Genomic DNA, 23,216 nt, shown 5'->3' with positions numbered 1-23,216 from the left:
GCCTCCGTAGTCATCAGATAGCATGTGTCTTCCTCCATTTGTACTTGCCCATCTCTGTGTCTAGGTGCTGTTTATAGCACTCAGAAGTGATTAGGTTTAGGACACATCCTACACTGATATGATCTTATTAACATAACAGAACCCTATTCCCAAACTGATTATATCCACAGGTATAGGAGCAAGGATTCCAACTTACATTTTTGGAGGACATGATTCAATCCATAACACCTTTGAACTCTCATTATTTTTAATGAGCATTAATTTTAATGCTTCTTTGTTGGTAGGAAACTTACAGAGATCATGAAACAATAGTTACCTATTATTTCTTCTGTACCAGACACTATGTTAACTATTTTATTACGCATATTATCTCAGTTAATCCTTATAGCACTCCTTTGAGGAAAATGGTATTGTTCCCAAAATATATTTTAAACTCCCCTGAAGTTCAGAGGTTAGCTTGTTCAAGGTCAGAGCAGGATGAAAGCTCTGAACTTGAACCAGATCTGTCTGCCACCAAAGCATCACTCTTAATGATGATCTGAGACAGTGATAAAATCTAGCATATTAAAACAATTAGATTGTTTTGTGTGTATGTTTAAAATTCCTAGACTTTTATAAAACACTGAAGTTCAGTAACTTTCCATCTTTCAAATAAGCCACAGAAGCATGGATTCGACACAGCAAAAGAGGTAGTGGAAGCTAATGGGCCCGTTGCCGTCAGGTCGATTCCCACTCATAGACTGGGCCAGTTGGCCACCTTAAAAAAACAAAAAAGTAAGTCTTAGACCCTTCCCTCCAATATCAGGATGTCTTTTGTTTTAAAAATTACTGACCCCAGGACCTAAAACTTCAGTCACATTTAAAATTCTACTGTCTTTCACCTCACACCTGCTAGCTCTGTAGATGAGCTTTTCCATGTTTATTTTCTCTGTTATTTTCCAGCTGCCATCATGCTAACTGCTTACATTTGGTCTGTCTACACCTCTAGCCCGTCCTGCATTCTACCATTAGATTAATCTTCCTGAAACATGGCCCTAATTGTTTCACTTCCCTGGTCACAAACCATTGTGCCCCTCTACCACGTCTTTTCTCCCTCACCTGCATCAGGTGGCCTGGCCTCATGAAGTCTCGTTAGAAGCAACTGCTTCTTGAATCAGAAATGATCTGTATCATGGCACATTGTTTATAACCTTTTGTTGACATTAAACATGTGTTGTACTTGCCTCTCCCTCCCCACCCAATGGGACTATAAGTTATTGGATGGTAAAGACTGTTTTTCCCCACCTTTTTGTTTGAGTCACCTGTGGTGTTGTGAATACAGTAAACTTTCAAAGAATGTATTCAGCTGAATTCACTGTAACTATGCTGGAGGTGAAATTGAAGAGAAGCCCATTGCCCATATGACAGTCAGTGTAATACACAATACAATAGCTGAGGTGCTTCTGACACTAGAGTGCTGCAATTTGATGGTATTTGATTATTTATTTGGGATTAGTAGCGACTACTTTGATTGTTCCAGTATGTCTTGAATTAATAGATTCATATTAAGAAGTTTTTGCCAATACCTTTGAACCAATTAAAGTGCTCTCCACCATTATGCCCTTCCAAAAGAAATTCTTATTGCATAAAAACAGGTGTCTTTGAATATCTTTGTTATTAGAAGATTGAAAATGATATTTAAATGATACTGTTGGCTTGGAACCCTCATCCATTGCTGGTGGGAATATAAAATGGTGCAGCCACTATGGAGAACAGTTTGGAAGTTCCTTAAAACACTGAACATAGAACTACCATATAACTGAACAATTCTAACCCTAAGTATATACCTAGAAGAAGTGAAAGCATGAACACAAACAGAAACCTGTATACCGATGTTCATTGTAACACTTTTCACAATAGCCAAAAGGTGGAAACAACCTAAATTTCCATCAGCAGATGAATGAATACAATATTACATAGCCATAAAGAGAAATTAAGTCCTGATGCATGCTACAACGTGGATAAACCTAGAAAACATTATACTAGCAAAATAGGTTAGTCACAAAACAACAAATACTGTAAGATCTCACATATGAAATAAGCAAATATATAGAATATATATAGAATATGTAGAAACTGAAGAATATTGAATATATCATGGACTGCCAGAAGAACCAACAAATCTGTCTTGGAAGAAATACAGCCAGAATGCTCCTTAGAGGCAAGGATGGCAAGACTTCATCTCAGGTACTTTGGACATGTTATCAGGAGGGACCAGTCCCTGGACAAGGACATCATGCTTGGTGTCTTAGTCATCTAGTGCTGCTATAACAGAAATACCACAAGTGGATGGCTTTAACAGAGAGAAGTTTATTTCCTCACAGTAAAGTAGGCTAAAAGTCCAAATTCAGGGCATCAGCTCCAGGGGAAGCCTTTCTCTCTCTCTGTCAGCCTTCTCATCAGTCTTTCCTCAGACTAGGAGCTTCTCCATGCTTTGCTCCCAGCACTACTTTCTTGGTGGTATGAGGTCCCCATGTCTCTCTGCTCCCTTCTCTCCTTTATATCTCAAAAGAGATTGCCTCAAGACACAATCCAATCTTATAGATTCAGTCCTGCCTCACTAATACAACTGCTGCCCATCCCCTCTCATTAACATCATAGAGGCAGGATTTACCACACAAAGGAAAATCACATCAGATGACAAAATGGTGGACAATCACACAATACCAGAAATCATGGCCCAGCCAAATTGATACACACATTTTTTGGGGGACATAATTCAATCCATGACACTTAGTAAAGTAGAGAGTCAGTGAAAAAGAGGAAGACCCTCAATGAGATGGACTGATACAGTGGCTGCAACAATGGACTCAAGGATAACAACGATTGTGAGGATGTCGAGGACTTGGCAGTGTTTTGTTCTTTTGTACATAGGGTCACTATGAGTCGGAACAGACTCAGTGGCATCTACGAACAACAACGTAGACACTAATGTAAGCAAGGTTACCAAGGGTGTGGGGGAAGGTATAAGGGGGAGTTTTTGTTTAGGGGGCATTGAATTTATGTTGATAGTGGTGGAATAATTTGGAAAAGGATAGTGATAAATGTTGTACAACCTACAGAATGTAATTAATGTCACTGAATTGTACATGGACAAATTGTTGAATTGGTGTAAGTTTTAGTGTGTATATTTTCACCACACACACACACACAGATCTAACTGCATAAAAAAAAGGATAATAATGCTGTTGCTCGGATAATTATTTTACATTCTTTGAGGATTGAGGAGTCTTGTGATTATTTTGTTAAATACTTTTTCTTCTAAAGTTTTTTTTAAACCTTTTATGACTTAATTCTAGTAGAAGATTTTCAACTAAGTAAAAATAAATTTCATATATCTCATAGGTCTTTTTCATTATCCCAAGTAAAAGTTTGTTAGGGGGTAGAATAGAATTATTTTGTAGCTCAGTTATTGCCTCTGACATTAAGAGTTCAGCTTAAGGAAAAATAGCTGACTTTAAAGAATATGACTTGAGGACAGAAATGAGAAGGAGATAAAGCAGCATGAATCTATAGGAACAAAATTGTTTCTCATTTGCTTTCAAAATTATTTAAGCAAAGCACATTTCACCAAGTTGAATTTCAGCTTGAGAGATGTCCAGATGTTAAATGGCTGCACTCCAAATACTGAATGTGCTGTGCTTTTGGAAAAATAGAGTCCTGTTTTTGTTTTCTTTTGTTTCTTTAAAAATAAAGGTCAAGAGAGATATCAGCAAGAAAGTGGGAACAGAAGGGGATTTGGAGATCTAAATGTCCTCTTTGAGGAACAAGGGGGTAGCCTTTTTTTAAAGGAGATATAGTTTAGTAATGTTGTTGTTGTGTGCCATCGTGTTGATTCTGACTCACATCTACCCTATAGGACTGAGTAGAACTGCCCCATAAGGTTTCCTAGGCTGTAATTTTGCTGAAGCAGATTGCCAGGCCTTTTCTCCCACGGAACTGCTGGTGGTTTCAAGCTACCAACTTTTCAGTTTGCAACTGAGCACTTGACCATTGCATCACCAGGGCTCCTTAGTTTAGTAATAGTGTGTGGGAAGTGGGTTAAGATTTAAGATTTTAGTTGACTATAGTAAACTCAATATAAATCAATAATGCAATACGATTGCCAAAAAAGCTACTAAAATGTTAGGTGGCTTTAATATGTTTTATTGTTTTGAGGAGAAATAAGCATCCTATTAGGATTTCAAATGCTACGTATTTTTAAGCTTTTATATTTGTTTGACTTGTAAAAATCATAAAGTTGTAACAAAAGTCAATTCATGATATTCTGTCCCAACAATAACTGATGGGGAATATTTTTTCAGGTCAGTATTTGATTATAGTTGAATTAACAAATAGTTCTTAGTGCTCCAGTATAATAGAGGTATTAATTGGCTAGAAATACCTGAAATAATAATGAATTTTGTAGAAAAGGTGGGAGAGGAATATGTGGATGGAAAGTGGTCCAAAGCATTCTTAGTGGTTAATATAGAACAGAAAACAGCTACAGAAAATGTTAAGTGACAGTTTGACATTGTTGAATTACATCTTTGAACATTTACAAATGGATTTACTATAGATACTGCTCTATAGAGAAGACAATTATGGAGTCACTTTTAATTGTCTGGTTCCTTTGCAAAGAAGAGTTGTTTTCTTACCTTGAAATTTTGTTTCAATGTCCAAAAAACCCCAAAACCAAACCAAAATAAACATTGTATTTTAAAAATTGACGGTGATAGGTCCATTTATAAATTTACATATGTTAAAATTCACTTTTTAGGTACATAGTTCATAACACATGACTATATTTGTGTACCACCACTCTTCTGTCAGTTTGTCGTACTGTTGAAGCTTGTGTGTTGCAATGATGCTGGCAGCTGTGCCACCGGTATTTCAAATACCAGCAGGGTCACCTATGGTAGACAGGTTTCAGCAGAGCCTCTAGACTAAGACAGACTAGGAAGAAGAACTTGGCATTCTACTTCTAAAAAAACTGACCAATGAAAAACTTGGGAATAGCAGCAGAATGCTGATAATAGTGCCAGAAGATGAGCCCCTCAGGTTGGAAAACACTCAAAATACAACTGGAGAAGAGCTGCCTCTTCAAAGTTGAGATGACCTTAATGAGATGGATGGAGTAAATCATTTGCTGATGTGGCACAACTCAAAATGAGGAGAAACAGCTGCAAACATCCATTAATAATCGGAACATGGAATGTACAAAGTATGAATTTAGGAAAATTGGAAATCATCAAAAATGAAATGTAAGGCATAAACATTGATATCCTAGGCATTAGTGAGCTGAAATGGACTGATATTGGCTGTTTTGAATCAGACAATCATATGGTCTACTGTGCCGAGAATGACAAATTGAAGAGTAATGGTGTCGCATTCATCATCAAAAAGAATTTTTAAAGATCTGTCCTGAAATACAACGCTGTCAGTGATAGGATGATATCTATATGCCTACATGGAAGACCAGTTACTACAACTATTATTTAAATTTACACACCAACCACTAATGCCAAAGGTGAAGAAACTGAAGATTTTTACCAACTTCTGCAGTGTGAAATTGATCAAACATGCAGTCAAGATGCATTGATATTTACTGGTGATTAGAATACGAAAGTTGGAAACAAAGAAGAAGGATTCATAGCTGGAAAATAGGGCTTTGGTGATAGAAACAACACTGGAGATCACATGATAGAATTTTGCAAGACTTTTGACTTATTCATTGCAAATACCCTTTTTCAACAACATAAATGTGACTATACACGAGGACGTCACCAGATGAAATACACAGGAATCAAATTGACTCCATCTCAATATCATCAGTCAGAACAACGCTAGGGGCCGACTACAGAAGACACCATCAATTACTCATATGCAAGTTGAAGCTGAAGCTGAAGGAAATTAGAACAAGTACATAAGAGTCAAAGTACGACCTTGAGTATATCCCACCTAAATTTAGAGACCATCTCAAGAATAGATTTGATGCATTGAACATTAATGACCGAAGACCAGATGAGTTGTGGAATGATATCAAGGACATCATACATGAAGAAAGCAAATGGTCATTAAAAAGACAAGAAAGAAAAGACCAAAATACATTTCAGATGTAGAGTAGCTAAAGTGAGCTGAACACAAGATTTCAAAGGGTGGCTCGAGAAGACAAAGTATTATAGTGAAATGTGTGAAGACCTGGAGTTAGAAAACCAAAAGAGAAGAACATGCTTGTCATTTCTCAAGTTGAAAGAACTGAAGAAAAAATTCAAGCCTCTAATTACAATATTGCAGGATTCTATGGGCAAAAAATTGAATGTCACAGGAATCATCAAAAGAAGATGGAAAGTATACACAGAGTTACTGTACCAAAAGAATTGGTAGACATTCAGCCATTTCAGGAGGTAGCATATGATCAAGAACTAATGGTGTCAAAGGAAGAAGTCCAAGCTGCACTGAAGGCGTTGACAAAAAACTTGTCCTCAGGAATTAACCGAATACCAATTGAGATGTTTCAACAAATGGATGCAGCGCTGGAAGTGCCCTCTCATCTATGCCAAGAAATTTGGAAGACAGCTACCTGGCCAATCTACTGGAAGAGATGCATATTTATGCCTATTCCAAAGAAAGGTGATCCAACCGAATGAGGAAATTATCAAACAATATCATTAATATCACACACAAGTAAAATTTTGCTGAAGATCATTCAAAAGCAGTGGCAGCAGCACATGGACAATTCAAATCGAGTTCAGGAGGACATGGAACCAGGGATATCATTGCTGATGCCAGATGGATCTTGGCTGAAAGCAAAGAACACCGGAAAGATGTTTACATGTGTTTTATTGACTATGCAAAGGCATTCAACTGTGTGAATCATAAGAAATTATGGATAACATTGTGAAGAATGGGAGTTCCAGAACACTTAATTGTGCTCATGAGGAACCTGTGCACAGTCAAGAGGCAGTCGTTTGAACAGAACAAGGGGATACGGCATCATTCAAAGTCACGAAAGGTGTGTGTCAGGGTTATATTCTTTTACCATACTTATTCAATCTGTATGCTGAGCAAATAATCCAAGAAGCTGGACTATATGAAGAAGAACACAGCATCAGGATTGGAGGAAGACTCATTAACAACCTGTGTTATGCAGATGACACAAGCTTGCTTGCTGAAAGTGAAGAGGACTGGAAGCACTTACTGATGAAGATCAAAGACCACAGCCTTCAGTATGGATTACACCTCAACATAAAGAAAACAGAAATTCTCACAACTGGATAAGCAACATCATGATAAATGGAGAAAAGATTGAAGTTGTCCAGGATTTCATTTTACTTGGATACACTATCAGTGCCCGTGGAAGCAGGAATCAAGAAATCAAATGACGTATTACATTGAACAAATCTGCTGCAAAAGGCCTCTTAAAAGTGTTAAAAAGCAAAGATGTCACTTTGAGGACTAAGGTGCGCCTGACCCAAGCCATGGTGTTTTCATTCCCCTCATATGCATGCAAAGGCTGGACGAAGGAAGACAGAAGAAGAATTGATGCCTTTGAATTGTGGTGTTGGCAAAGAGTACTGAATATGTCATGGACTGCCAAAAGAACAAACAAATCTATCTTGGAAAAAGTACAATCAGAATGCCCCTTAGAAGCAAGGTTGCCAAGACTATATCTTACATACCTTGGACATGTTATCAGGAGGGATTAGTTCCCAGAGAAGGACATCATGCTTGGTAAAGTAGAGGGTCAGTGAAAAAGAGGAAGACCTTTGATGAGATGGATTGACACAGTGACTACAACAATGGGCTGAAGCATAGCAACAATTTTGAGGATGGTGAAGGACCGGGCAGTGTTTTGTTCTGTTGTGCATAGGATTGCTAAGGGTCGGAAGTGACTCAGAGGAACCTAACAACAATGACAATCTTTTCATAGGCTTATTTGGTAAAGTGTTCAAATCTTTTGCCCATTTTTAAAATTTCTTATTATGAGTTTTGTAGTACTTTATATACTCTGGATACAAGTGCTTTATTGCATATGTGATTTGCAGATACGTTCTTGGAATATATAAGCTTGTGTTTTCATTTTCTTAACAGCGTCTTTCACAGAGCAAAAGTTTTTCATTTTGATGAATTCAAATTTATTGAATTTATTTTCTTTTATAGTTTGCGTTTTGGTGTCATGTCTAAAAACTCTTTGCCTAACCCAAGGTTACAGAGATTTCCCTGTGTTTTTCTTCTAAGAATTTTGTAGTTTTATGTTTTACATTAAATCTGTGATACATTTTGGGTTAACTTTAGCGTAAGATGTAACGTATAGGTGTTGATTTATTGTTTTGCAAATGGATTTCTGATTGTTTCAACACCGTTGGTTGAAAAGACTACCATTTCTCCAGTGACTTGCCATTATACATTTGTCAAAAATCAGTTGACCACACTTGTGTGGTTCTGTTTCTGGATTCTCTGTTCTGTTCCATTGATCAATGTCTGTCCTTTCACCAGTACAGTTGTGTCTTGAGTACTGCACCTTTATTGTAAGTCTTTAAATTGGGTAGTTTGAATCCCCTAACTTTGTTCATTTTTTTCCGCCAAAATTGTTTTAGCTATTTAAGCTCCTTTGCCTTTTCATATAAAGTTTATTATTGGCTTTTCAGTGGAGACCTGGTGGCACAGTGGTTAAGAGCTACTGCTGCTAACCGAAAGGTTGGCAATTTGCCAATTCAAATCCACCACTGCTCCTTGGAAACCCTATGGGGCAATTCTACTCTGTCCTATTATATAGTCACTGTTAGTCAGAATCTACTCAATGGCTGTAGGTTTGATTTTTTTATACCTTGAAAAAAAATCCTGCTGGAATTTTGATTGGGATCATGTTAAGTGTATAGGTCAATTTGAGGAGAATTGACATCTTAACTACATTGAGTCATTTAGTCCATGAACATGGTATGTTTTTTCATTTATTTAGGCCATATTGATTAGTTCTGTTACTTAAGCATTTTTCACTTTTATTCCTAGCAAAAATGTTTAAGAAATATATGTATAATTTAAGTTTCTTTTACTGCAGTAGAACCACCAGGAAACTTAATCAGTTGTCCAGATCTTCATCTTATTTAATGCCAAATTCACGTGCTTAAAAATAGAATGTTCACCTTGGTAGGCTAGTGACCATGTGTACCAATTCCATCGTCAGCATATTATTAGCTGCAACAAAGCACATTACTATTTCCTATTTCTCTCCATTTCAAGTTATGGTTTTTGTCTTTGGCAAAAAGCAGGCAAAATCTAATTTGTAATGGATAGAACTAGCTGTCCACTTAAACAATAGAAAACTGAGTCATAAATTCTGTCTTCATAAAACTCCTCCCTACTTTTGGAAAATGACTCATTTTTAGGCAGCGTCTACCATAGATAGTTGCCAGAAAGTGATCTAACTTGGATAAGCCTGATGCTTTGTACAAACTTCAGGGCCCCTGTAGAGAAAGCATTAGGAACTAGAGACTAGAGCATGTGTGTCTGTGTGCCAGGGTTATCTGTCCATCAACACAAGTCAGTGTAGCACTTTGGAATGTTCTAGTTCAGTTCTCAAACTTTAGCTTGCTTTCAGAGTCACCTGGAAGTCTTGTTAAAACACAGACTGTTGGACCCCACAATGTTCTAATTGAGTAGGTCTGGGATGGGGCTGAAAAACTTAACATTTCTAACAAGTTCCTAGGAGTTGCTGAAGCTGCTGGTTTGGGGACCACACTTTGAGATTCATTCTTCTAGTTTATCTGTTTCAATCACTAAAAAGAATTGATAATTAAAAAGAAATACAACCAACTGAGTCTCTTTAAGACCTTACATGTTTGCAAAGAAATCATTCTCAGAAGTGACGGTATGGGTTTGTTCTCAGGCATCATGGGTTATTCAGTGGGAGTGAGAACTCCTCGGCTAGGGAGCCTCGTCTAATGCTAATGTGGACAGAGGACAAAAAGCTGTGTCACATTGCTTTCTGCCCTCCCCTTTTGTCAAACTGGGATGGAACATACCTTAGAAATTTCACAGCATATTACTTTTTAACAGCTTGTTGTTATTATCTTAAGATTGGGTCTCAGGTATGCTGCCTGTAGGAAGTGTAGCATATTTGAATTTATTTCTTTCATTTAGAGAAAGAGTTTCTCTAAATTCTGAATTTTTGGGGGGTTGAAAGCAGACTTAACTTGGATTTAGGGAGAAGAATTCATTAATATGTAAAAGGAATTTAGAGTATGACTTTGTGATTTGTTTTAAAATGCTTACCATTCCCTGAAAGATTTCCTCCTGTGCCTTGACAGAGCATAGATAGTGTGATAGAATGGAAAAGTCAATCATTAACCAAGGAAATCTGTGTTTTTGTGTGCTTGGAAATTCAAGTCAGTGGCCTTGGACAAGTCATTTAATTTATTTGGGTCTTGATTTGGTCAGGAAACAAGAGTTTTTAGAATAGGTAATCTTCTAAGTTCCTTTCTGGACTTGAGATTTTGTATTTTTATGTTTCTGTTTGCTTCTAAGTGAGTAAATGATATCTTTTTTTTTTCCTTTCCACTGTCCCCATTATAAATGGAAAGCGTTTTTGAGAACTGTATGATACACTGTGGCAAAAAAAGAGGAAAAATAATTAGCAAACACATGAATTTCTTCTCAGTCTTCGTTTTCAAAGGAAGAAATATTTGAACTGTGTTCTGTGCTCTGTTCACTTGCAGTCCCACCATGTCAAACTCTTGGCAGGTTTGGCTGCCTCTATTGGAAGGGGATTTGCACACCTTTCTAAAATGCACACACTTAATTTTGTCTGCAGTTGTTAGATAGACCAGGCACAAGTGAATCAGAGATGGGAACTGTAGCTCATTGCAAGCATAATACATGGAGGGAGTTTCTATTCATTTTCTGTCCAATCAGCTATGCAATAATAGCTCAGCTTTCATCATCTAGCTCTGAATAGAATGGGGGAATAATCAGCAGTCTGTTGTGGAGCATACTTTTTAAAGTACTTTGAAGAGAAAAATTTCCATCCAGTAAGTAGTGAAGAGCTCCCGATTAATAATTGCCTGTCGTTTAATTGGGTTGCGTTGAGATGATTAGGAGGAAACCAGGGTGGTGGTTGGGGGTATATTAGTGATTTTAGAGACTTCTTACATTCTGATTTGTGTGGTTTTACATATACCTGGCCTTATACACATTGTGGACTTTATTTACCTGCTTTTTGAGGCAGAAAAGATTAGATGGTTTCCAGGTACCCTTTGCCCTATTACTTCTTACCTCTGGATTTAAGAAATCTCAAATTCAGGTAGAGACCTAGATGCAGTCTGATCTCTTTAAAAAAAAAAAAGAAAAATTCCGTTGCCATCAAGTTGACCCTGACTCATGGCAATCCCATGTGTGTCAGAGTAGAACTATGGGTGTTCAGTGGTTGATTTTTTGGAAGCAGATTGCCAGGCCTTTCTTCCAAGGTGCCTCTGGGTGAACGCGAACCTCCAACCTTTCTATTTAGCAGCCGAGCGCATTAGCCGTTTGCAGTACCATCTGGGGCAGACGTTCTGACGTGAGTGTCTTGATAATCTGGAAATCAAACAGCTTTTGAAGCTGAATAAAACGCCATACCGTAGCTAAGAGCCTAACTCCCAGCCTGTACCTGACTTCCTGTGTCTGTGACTTTATTATCGACGTTGTATGTCCTCAACATTGCTTTTCAAAACTCACTAAGGCAGGGCTAGTTGGTCTAGCATGGGTAAAGCCATTTGACAATCTTTTAATAACAACTCTAGAGACCCTGGGAGGGTTCCCGTTGCTGCTGTTCTCCAAAGGCGCCTTGTGTTTGCGCATCAGCTAATACCGATCCAGTGACGGGCAAGCTAAAACTCTGATGATGGAAAAACTGAATCGAATGCCGTGCTGATCGGTCAAGCTGTATGCCTGGGCATGGTGGAGGCCACGATTTCTCACTTAGCTTTTAACATGAAACTACAAAGAATTTCTTTGTTAAGAATCAGAAAACATCGAGTTGAACAAGCCAGAGGAAGAAATGATATCACAGTGCAGTTGAATCAACCAAGAAATATTTTTATACTAAAGAAATTCTTTAACCTTATAATCGGAGTATTCACATTCTTGTGTGTATTGAACGGACGATTCATTTCAAAAGAAAGTCAAGGCGAATGGCCTCATTAAGGATGTAGGGAAAGCTCTGCAATGTAAGACTCACAATTTAAAATCTGAAACATGTTTTCTCTTCCTACTAATCTTCTCCATGTTTATAGTAATACCATCAGAACAGTGATACCTGCAATCGCACTGTAACCTATCACAAATGCAAGCCCTGTGCCAGTGTCCTCAGCTAGGAAGCTGTCTTTTCCTCTGGCTTATTTTCATTGAGGAAACCCACGCCTATACATTATGCATGTGGGTCTGGTGTGAGGTTTAAGTACTCTCCCAGAGGACTGCTCTTAGTCTGGATTTAGGGGAGAGCTGTGTCTGCATTTCCAAACATAAGAGAGGGAAGTTACCTGATACTCAGAGAATCCTGGCTGAAGTTTAGCAGCCCTCTCTGGATTAGTTTACTGTTGTTTTATGATCCTCCTTTTTTGTTTTAACCAATTGTGCCATTGTTTGCTGATGGAAATTGTTCCATGCTGGCAGATGATTGTTAGGCAGTTCTAGAGTTTCTGATAGACTTTTTCACATCAGCAAAATGATCATTTTTTTTTCCCCATTATACTTAAAGCTGATTTGGGCCTTAAATCTGGAGCCGTGCAAATGCATAAATATAAGTACTACTCAAGAGCAGACAGTGCATTAGTTGATTTAGTGGTTGAGTCTCCAGTGATTGCTTTTTAAACTTCTGTGTGGAGAATAATTTTAAGGTGGTCTGGGAAAGGACAGACCCAGGTAGGAAAATACAGTGTGAGGCAGGCTGGATGGGGAAATGGGAAGAGATGGTAGGCTTTGGGGTTAGAGCAGGAGTTCTTAAACTTATTGCATGCAGGAACCCCTTTGTCAGGCTGAAACGTCTATGGAACTTCTCTCAAAATAATGTTTTTAAATGCATAAAATAAAATAAATATAACTACAAAGGAAGCCAATTATACTGAAAAACAGTTATTAAAAATCAAAGTGTTTTAAATATTTAAGAAAAAAATTGTAAGATAGTGGTATATGTTTATTAATCCACAAGATTTAGCGGCGGGTCTAATGACTATTATAGATTTAAGTAATGATGGGCATAAACAGTATTTCAAAATTTGCAACTGTAAAGCAAAATGAAAATATTTTATTTCTATTGGTGACAAAGTCATAGGTGTAGCCAATGCCTACTGTGATTGGTTGCCTGTATTCATAATTGAAAGAAAATGCTAAATTTCAGAGAGATGCTAATGGCAAGAAAAATGTTATTATTTTCCCATCCCAGTCCACAGACAGAGAGCTCATGGATCTCAGAGTAAGATCCCCTGGATTAGAGGAACTTGGCTTGAATATTAACTGGGCTGTTTACTAACTGTATGATCTTATGCTAGTTAATTAACCTCACAAAGTCTGTTTCCTCATCTATAAAAGGGTGGGTGATACCTACTTTGTACAGTTGTTGGAAGACTTAAAAATATTATGCCTAGCCTAACTCTGTGCAAAGATGGTGACTGGGGCACGTTCGTTCCTCTGACTGACCTTCTTTCGATGGTTATAAAATGATACTTGCTGCACTTGTTGGAGGGCAAAGGCAGACTTTCTACTAGGCAGGAAAGCCAGAAATATACATTACACCGAGAGCAGAAAACTCCTCTGGCCTTTATATTTTCTTAAGGGTTGTTGACCCTTAAAGGGGATAAGAGGTGGGGATAGGTATAATATGGCAAAGAGGGAAAGCATTATAAAATATGTGAAAGGTAAGCTGAAAGGTTGGCAGTTCAAACCCACTCAGAGGTGCCTCGGAAGACAGGCCTGGCAATATGCTTCAGAAAGGTCACAGCCTTGAAAACCCTATGGAGCAATTCTACTCTGCACACATGGGGTTGACATGAGTCGGAATCAACTCAGTGGCAACTAACAACAACAATCTGTTAGGAAATTTTCTCCTTGCCTTGTTGATCCAAATCCTTTCCTTGCAAAGAAATAGCTTTTTACTTTCCAGAAAGGTTTTAACAGTAACTAGATTTGGTATTTCCACCCAGCCCCTTTGGACATGAGTTTTTCCATTTAAGGAGCAGGTCCCCTGATGACTGATTGGCTGCAGGGTTTGGGTCAGCAAAAGAGAGGAAGACCCGCAGTGAGATGGATTGACACAGTAGCTGCAGCAATGAGTTCAAGCACAGCAATGATTGTGAGGGTGTCGCAGGACCGAGCAGTGTTTCATTCTGTTGTACGTAGGGTCGCTGTGAGTTGGAAATGACTCGATGACACCTAAGAGCAACAGGGTTTGGGCATATCTTGGCTGCTTCTAGAAGGGGCAAGACCACTGCTTTCTCTGATCACACCTACACCTGCAAAACTTCCGGTTACTCTGTTGGATTTTGGTTTGACGCCTAATTTATGGTCTAGTTTTATTGTTTGACTTAAGGCGAAACTTGGAAGAGTGGATACCCTGGTTTTGTGTGAATATGTTCTTAAGCAAGCTCTCCTCCAGGGCACAAGGACGGCTGGATGTACATGATGCTGTGCAGGCTGTCCTGCCTCTCTGATGGCTTTTAAAGGCAGGATGCCCTAGTGTTTGACCCATCCCTTCGTGTGGGTGTGAAATCAGTGAGGCAATGGAGTATCAGGGTTTCCCTGTCCCTTGGGTCACGGCTAACACCCCATATAATGTCTCCTTTTCATCAAAACCAGATTTGTCATCTCACTTATTTCCCAGTGTCTGGCCAAGATAGTGATCTTTATGAAAACAAACTGGCAGTAACTCAAGCCATTTAAATGGGAGAACTTCACATCAGCAGAAGGAAACTGTTAAGAGGAACAGATGGAGACAGTGTCTGAACAGCTTCAAGAAGGTGTGCACTAGCTAGTCTCGCAGGCGCTTCCTGTCTTCCAAGAGCTGTTTGAATCAGGAGCTGCTTGGGGGACCTGCAGGCTTTTCCCCAACCCTGCCGGGGCGGGGTCGGGGGGCCTCCATCAACACAGCACTTCTGAGAACACACCATACACACAGTACTCAGCCTTGCCGCCCTCGCTTCCCCTCTGCATTTCTTTGACATTTCTCAATGCAGGAATGGCAGCGGGAGATAAAGAACAAATATAGTAAACTGTTATGTGTAGTTAGAAAAACAGGGAGTTCCTATTTATAGAGAATTAGAAAATATGCTATGTGTGGATTACTAGTTTTCAACGTAAAATAGTTTCTTTAATCGCCAAGGGTGAAGTCTTTAATTGTCATATTATCTCTGAAGGTTTAGAAAGGAAGATAGGCAGTTCGAATCCACCAGCTGCTCCTTGGAAACCCTCTGAGGCAGTTCCACTCTGTCCTATAGGGTCGCTATCAGTCGGAATCGACTTGACGGCATTGGGTTTTAGGAGGTTCCTGTGCATTGGCCATCACTGTAATTATTTATTGTGAATGACCAATTTGATGACTTCATGTAGGTAGTCAGCATTCTGGACAGAAGGGAAGAAATGGCTTATCTGCATTCACCAGAGCTTGTGTCTGGGTTGTTTACAATCACCTTTACACTTCTCTTCCATTAATCTAACCTTCAGAGCACTTAAGCCCATGCCTTACCATATATTAACTGGTTAACTAACCTCCTTGTCTCCTGGTTTTCTTTCTACTGACTCAAACTGTCCAATCAGAAGGACTAATGTATATTCCCAAAATGCTACTCTCAAGACATCATCCTCTTGTTTAAGAATTTATATGACTTCCTTTTGATTCCCTGTCAAGTCTCAACTTCTCTGGCCACCTATACCTCACCTGATTGTCCTTTTGTCTTAGTCATTTTTCTCTCTGACTCACCATCATGGATCTTTGGTCTCCTTAAAGTGGTTTATTTATTGACAGATACTCCTTGTTCTTTTCTGTCCTTTCACGTGTGGGATTTTCTCTCACTGGAATTCTTTCTATCCTCGCAGACTCAGCTGTTTTTTTTTTCTTCCTTCCTGGAACCATTACTATCTCAGCCCACACAACCTCACCAGCACTCCCGCATTACTCTCTCACTGTCTCTCCCACACATTTTGGCCATTTGGTGTATTTGGTTTTATTATTTTGGCCTTTTATTATTTCACATACGACTTGTTCCCCCAGCACGTTAAAGTTACTCAATAGAAGATACTATGCCCTATTTAGTTTATATATTACAGTTCCCAGCACAGCACCAGCACACAGTAAGTGTTTGATAAATACTTGGAGGAAGCAGGCAGATGGTGTCATGAGTTAGTATTTCATAGAAGGAGATAAATACTTAATGGGGTCACTAGCATCAAGTGCATCTGTTTTGCAGAACCAGAAACTACATTTTTCCCTCTTTATTCAGAATTGATGGACGCTCAGGGAACTGATTCATAATAACCAAGCTCAAAGAATGAGTGGAACGTGTGTCAGCTGATCCGTGCATCCTTTCCCTTGTAGCAAGGTCTCTAGAAGGTTGCTCTAGGAGCACAGATGGTCAGTATGATGCATTTGAGCAGCTGTGAAGTCGTAGTGTGTACTCTCTTGATCTAGAGAAACGTTGCCAAGTTCTACCTCATTAGTTTCATGTCTTTCTCATATGCAGCTCTTTGCTTTTAAAAATGGAAGGGTTGTTCTATAGACTTGGGACATTCTAGAGGCCAGACTTGGCTTGCTTCAGAAGTGAAGGGATGATAATTTAGATAGGAGCAGAAGAAAAATCAGAAAACGTTTCAAGCAGAATTGCCTAAGATATACCTGGGGTGGTGACTAGATAAGTTTTGTGGATCGGACAAATAGTGAGCTTGAGAGAATGCGTAGCTCTAAGTACAAGGGAGAGGACAGTTTTGAAGGGCATTGAGTGATGCTCACCTATTGCTCAGTTGTTAAGTGATGTTCAGGGAGGTCACAGGTTGAAAGAGAGGTATGACTGGTTAGTTTATTTGGTTTTTCTTACAGCTGATTTGGCCAATAATTTACATATGATAAAGGATGTTATAAATAATCTTCAAACTAAATCAATCAAATAGTTTTTACATAAGAACTTCAGAGTATACACGTAATACGTATAAGCACTATTGTTGTTGTGTGCTGTCAAGTCATTTCTGGCTCGTAGCAAAACTATATGACACAGTAGAACTGCCCCATAGGGTTTCCTAGGCTGTAATATTTACGGAAGCAGATAGACAGATCTTTTCTCTTAGAGAGCCATTGGTGGGTTCAAACCACTGCCCTTTGAGTTTGCAGCCAAGCACTTAACCACTGTGCCACCATGGCTTCTACAGTAATGGTTACTTTTAAAGTGTGATTGAATGTGAAATTCATAATGCTCTATACTGGTGGGAACTGTGGGGAATTAATTCCTGGGATATTGCATGTTGTTCTTTAACATTTATGAGTGTTTATGCAAGCTTAGAGCTATGTATTTGTCAGGGATGTCTCAGCTTCATGGACAGTGTCAAGGGTATGTTGAAGTAGCTCGAGCCCAGGAAGTCTGTTTGAATAAACAGTAATCAATGGACTAATGTAGAACAACTCAGAGCAACCGATGATAACTCAAACATATATAAGAGGCTGGCAGAATGGTTGTTTTTTTGCAGGCATCAGTCATAATGCTTGCTTAGTGTGAATGGGAATAAGAGGGTTGAATGGGTATGTGACAGGGGTTTGGCACACTTTTTTGGTAAAGGGTGAGATTGCTTTGCGGGCCATATGGTCTCTGTTGCAGTCACTCAACTCTGCCCTTATAGCTTGAAAGCAGTCATGGACAGTACGTAAACAAGTGAGTGTGGTGGAGTTCCAATAAAACTTTATTTATGGACACTGAAATTTGAATGTCATATAAACTTTTTGTGTCAGTAAATGTTATTCTTTTTTTTTTTTGAAATTTTCCAACCATTTAAAAATATTTAAAAAAAAAATTCTTGAGAGGGGCAGGGCCAAAATGGCGGAGTAGTCAGATACTTTCTATGGTCCCTCTTACAACAAAGAGCCAAAAAAACAAGTGAATAGATTATATATGACAATCTAGGAGACCTGAACATCAAAGGCAAAGTTGAGGAATCAGACTGAGTGGCAGGGGGAGGGAGAGATGGTTTGGAAGCAGCCAGGAGTTATCAGACCTGACCCAGTGGGAACTGGCATCCTTAAGGCTGGATTGGCTGGTGTGCACGGTTAGGCAGGCAGTGGTGCTCGGGACGTGTTTTCCACTTCAGGAGAGACCAAGCAGTGGAGAGTCTACTCAAGCCTCCAGAACCAGTGAAAAGCGACAGACACTCAGTCGGCAAAAGATAAGTACGTGTGTCTAACCCATCACGCAGATCAAAAAACACCCTGTTTGGGAAGAACTTCTCTCCCGTTTACCTGCCTCCTCCCAGCTCTGCACCAGGTTCTGGACCAGCTTCAGCGATTTCCGCATCGCCTGTGCTGAAGTAGGACCCGTCACGTGCCATGAACCATTCTCCCGGCCTTGGAGATGGAACAAATTAACAAACAGGGAAAAAATAATCTGCCAGCTCCCCTAAGCCGGGAACTTAGGGCAGGCACAGCTCCTTTGCCTAGGCACAGGCAAAAGGGGTCCATGGACTTTGAATGCCTTTCACCCTTGCATAGACCTGTGTAGGCCCATTTCAACAGCATAGGCCCTCATTAGCACAATACAACAGGGTATGTACCAGAAGCCTAGCTTCAGCTGTATCAACTGTATGGTGGAGTGGCAGGTTTGTAACATTTGATACTGCTCTGCCCATTAAGCAAGGTCCTCACCCACATCAGGGGCCTGAGCACTGGTGGCTCCACCCATACCACCTAGCCACCTGCAACAGGGGTCCAAGAATAAGTGCTGCCCCCTAGTCCTTACAGCCAACAGCATTGGGTGCCCATAGTCCGGCTACAAATCCCACCCACCTACACACTCTAGGGAACAGGGACACACTTTCCTCCCAGACACTCAGGGGCGGCCGTCGGCCCCCAGCCTTGCTGAGCATGTGACCCCCTACAGCAGCCAGATACCTGTGCCTAGTCCAATCACCCCTGCCTGTCAAGGACTATAGGTGAGAGCCTGCACCACACACTTGGTGACCAACTACCTGGACACCTGAGCTGAATCCAAACAAGAAAAGTAAATAGACTCCTAGGCTCACATACCTAGTAATAGATCTAACCACTTGGTGACAGGATGTTAGAGCTTCAAAGGTGCCAGTAATCAAACTAACTCACACAAGCAGCCTATTTGGGCATATCAAAACAAACCAAAACAAGAAGCTAGGACACAGTAAGCAAATATAATATAATTAAATATAATAACTTACTGATGGCTCGGAGACAACAATCAATATCAAATCACATAAAGAGGCTGACCATGATGGCTTCAGCAAGCTCCCAAAACAAATCAAGAAATCTTCCAGAGGAAGAGAACTTCTTGGAATTACTGGAGGTATAATACAGAAGATTAATATACAGAACTTTTTAAGAGATCAGGAAGGAGTCATGCAAAACACAGAACAAGTCAAGGAACACACAGACAAAGCAATAGAGGAACTTAAGAAGATTAGAGAAGAGCATAATGACAAATTTAACAGGCTGCAAGAATCCACAGAGAGACAGCAAACAGAAATCCAGAAGATTAACAATAAAATTTCAGAATTAGATAACTCAATAGAAAGTCATGGGAGCAGAATTGAGGCAATGGAAGTCAGAATTAGTGACATTGAAGATAAAGCACTTGACACTAACTTATTTGAAGAAAAATCAGGTAAAAGAATTTTAAAAAATGAAGAAACCCTAAGAATTATGTGGGACTGTATCAAGAGGAATAACCTACAAGTGATTGGACTACCAGAACGGGGCTAACAGAGAGAATTGTTGAAGATTTGTTGGCAGAAAACTTCCCTGATATCATGAGAGATGAGAAGAAATCTATCCAAGATGCTCATCGAAGCCCACACAAGGTAGATCCCAAAAGAAGGTCACCAAGACATATTATAATCAAACTTGCCAAAACCAAAGATAAAGAGGATTTTAAGAGCGGCTAGGGATCAATGAAAAATCATCTTATCTACAAAGGGGAGTCAATAAAACTAAGCTCGGACTGCTTAGCAGAAACCATGCAGGCAAGAAGGCAATGGGATGACAAAAAATTGCCAGCCAAGAATTATATATCCAGCAAAACTGTCTCTCAAATATGATGACAAAATTAGGGCATTTCCAGATAAACAGAAGTTTAGGGAATTTGCAAAAACCAAACCAAAATTACAAAAAATACTAGAGGGAGTCCTCCGGTTACAAAATCAATAACATCAGATAACAACCCAAGACTAGAACACAGGACAGAGCAACCAGATATCAACCCAGATAGGGAAGTCACAAAAATAAATCAAAGCTAAAACACTGTAAATAAGGAAACTGAGCTGTCAATATTTAAAAGATGATAACATTAAAACAAAAAAAGAGGGACTAAAAAAATGCAGTCATATATCTTCCATATGGAGAGGAAGTCAAGGTGATATAAAGAAATAAAAGCATGGTTTAAACTTAAAAAATAGGGATAAATATTAAGGTGACCACAGAGGAAACTAGCAATCCTACACATCAAAATAAAAAACAAGAAAAATATAAAGACTCAGCAAATACAAAATTTAACAACAATGAAAAAGATGAAACTACATAAAGAAAGCAACTCAGCACAGAAAATTACGTGGAACAAAGAAACTGTCAACAACACACGACAAAAAATTTTTGATCCACCAGCTGTAATTTGCCAATTCCTAGTCCATAGCATAGAAATATGATGGATGGATGGGAGAAATGGAGTCCCTGGGTGGTACAAATGTTTAACATGCTTGGCTGCTATCCAGAAGGTTGGAGATTGGAAGCCATCCATAGGCCACTGAAATCAGCCATTGAAAACCCTGTGGAGCATGGTTTTGCCCTGACACACACAGGTCACCAGGAGTTGGAATCAACTTGATGGCAACTAGTTTGTTTAGGGGAGAAATGGGACAAAATACGGGTGGCTCTAGGTTTGCAGTGGTGTGAAAGTGTACTTCACCTAGCTTTTTCTTGGCATTTGATGCTTCTTACTTTACACCATTCATTTCCAAAAGCGATTTTCCAAATCTGTGATTTTCTTAACTGTTTTAATCAAACTGATTATCAGCTTTCCTAGGATATTTGGTTGTTAATCAAAGTACTGTTTTTGTCACCAGGTTTCACAGGCTGTTGTTTGGTACTAGGTTTCTCCTGTCTCAAAACAAATTTGTGTTTATACGCAAATGTGCATGGACACACATACATATGCATCCATGAATGCACTTATGCACGGGAGGGTTTTACTTTAACAACTTCAAGTTCTTCTAATCTCCTTTTTTATTCACTACTAGTGGACCTTCAAAGGAGACTAGTGGGACAGTGGGTTAAGCACTCGGCTGCTAACCAAAAGGTCGGCAGTTTGAATCCACCAGCCGCTCTACAGGAAAAAGATGTGGCAGTCTGCTTCTGTAAAGATTACAGCCTTAGAAACCCTGTGGGACAGTTCTACTCTGTCCTGTAGGATCGCTATCAGTAGGAATTGACTGGACAGCAGTGGGTTTGGTTTCCTGGTTTCAGTGGCATAGTGGTTAAATGCTTGGCTGCTAACCAAAAGGCCGCCAGTTCGAACTCACCACCCGCTCTGCAGGAGAAAGATATAACAGTCTGCTGTAAAGATTACAGCCTTGGAAACCCTATGGGGCAGTTGTACTCTGTCCTATAGGGTCACTATGAGTTGGAATTGACTCGACGGCAACGGTTTCAGTGGTTCTTCATTCTCCATCTGTTGGTTTATTTTCAAATGGACATCTCAGTTTTGTTTTAGTAAAGTTCTGTTTGTTCCTACCCTTGTAAACAGAGGAAACCACAAAAAGGATTTCTTAAAATATAATTAAGAAAACATCATAACTGCAGGTGTGAGTCCTGTATGATTAGAACGGAATCAGAGGTTTGACTTCCACAGTCGACATCCAGGCTTTAGGTGCAGAATTCCCTTAGATGGGATCATGTTGTAGGGAAATCTGAAAAACGGCAATCAGACATTTAAAAAACAGCCCAAAGATGTCCTGTGTGTCTGATAATTAGAACTTTTGCTGAGCCATGGTTAGTTGATTAAGGCTGGCAGATGGGCTCAGTTCCTAAGAACATTGTCTTTAAAAATGCATTTAATCAAGGAATTCTTTCAGATAAAATTATATGGATAAATTAGAATTCTCATTTGACACTGCCCTCTCTAGTCCATACTACTCCCCTCCCCAGAGGTAACCAGTTATCAATTTTTGCACCACCCAACAACTTCAAAGTATTTTTAATGTTTTTCTTAATGTAAGACTTATGAATTACAATGAACATTGCTTTTTTCACTTAGTACATCTTGAAGAACACAGGTCAGCATCTTTTCTTTTGCCATGACTTCCTGAGACTGGAGTGGGAGAATGGTAAAGAGGACAGGAAAATCCTTAGCGACTGATATTGTAGTTTGGAGGCCTTCCATTCTCTGGGCCTGGTAAATGTTTAAAGCCGACTCTCTCATGGGGTGCTCTTGAGGGTTCTTCAGAGATCCTCCTCCCCGCCCTCTGCCTCCTTACTCCCTCTCAGCCCCTAGGAACTCAGTCGTTCACCTCCAGTTCTGCTTTCTGAGGTCACATTGCTTCTCCAGACAGCCCTAGAGGACTGGACCTAAGACAAGCCCTGGATTGGCTTATTCTTGCCTGCGTACTACCCTCAGTCCATGGAAACATTAAGCACTGCTTGCCCCAACAGACTCCCATTGGGTAGTCCCAACGCAGCAGCAATGTTTCTTCACTCCTGGCCACCAAGGCACCTAGCCAGCCAGCCTCTCATGCTCTAGGTCCCCGAGGGTAGGAGTCAGGCAGCAGCTCTTTGTGCTTCCTTTAATGTGAAGGACTCACATCAAACTCCTCAGCTGGTCTCATGGAAAACCCTTTTGGTAGGCTTGAGGTAATAAACTGGTATTACCATCTTTTTTCAAATGTGGAGAGGAGTCTGTATAGGGGTATCACAGCCACTCTTTCCGAAGAAATCCTCCCTCAGACCTTTCCCTTGA

General features: G+C 39.6%; 1 protein-coding gene across 10 annotated transcripts in view; it reads left to right on the top strand.

The window, feature by feature from the left end:
- IQGAP2 (IQ motif containing GTPase activating protein 2) overlaps nucleotides 1-23,216 on the top strand; it is a 333,035-nt gene that overhangs the window by 111,188 nt on the left and 198,631 nt on the right. The window lies entirely within an intron of this gene.

Source organism: Trichechus manatus, unplaced genomic scaffold (genome assembly GCF_000243295.1).
Source record: "Trichechus manatus latirostris isolate Lorelei unplaced genomic scaffold, TriManLat1.0 scaffold00029, whole genome shotgun sequence".
Lineage (NCBI taxonomy): Eukaryota > Metazoa > Chordata > Mammalia > Sirenia > Trichechidae > Trichechus > Trichechus manatus.
Note: the sequence above shows the minus strand (reverse complement) of the source record. Positions and strands in the feature narration are given on the sequence as shown.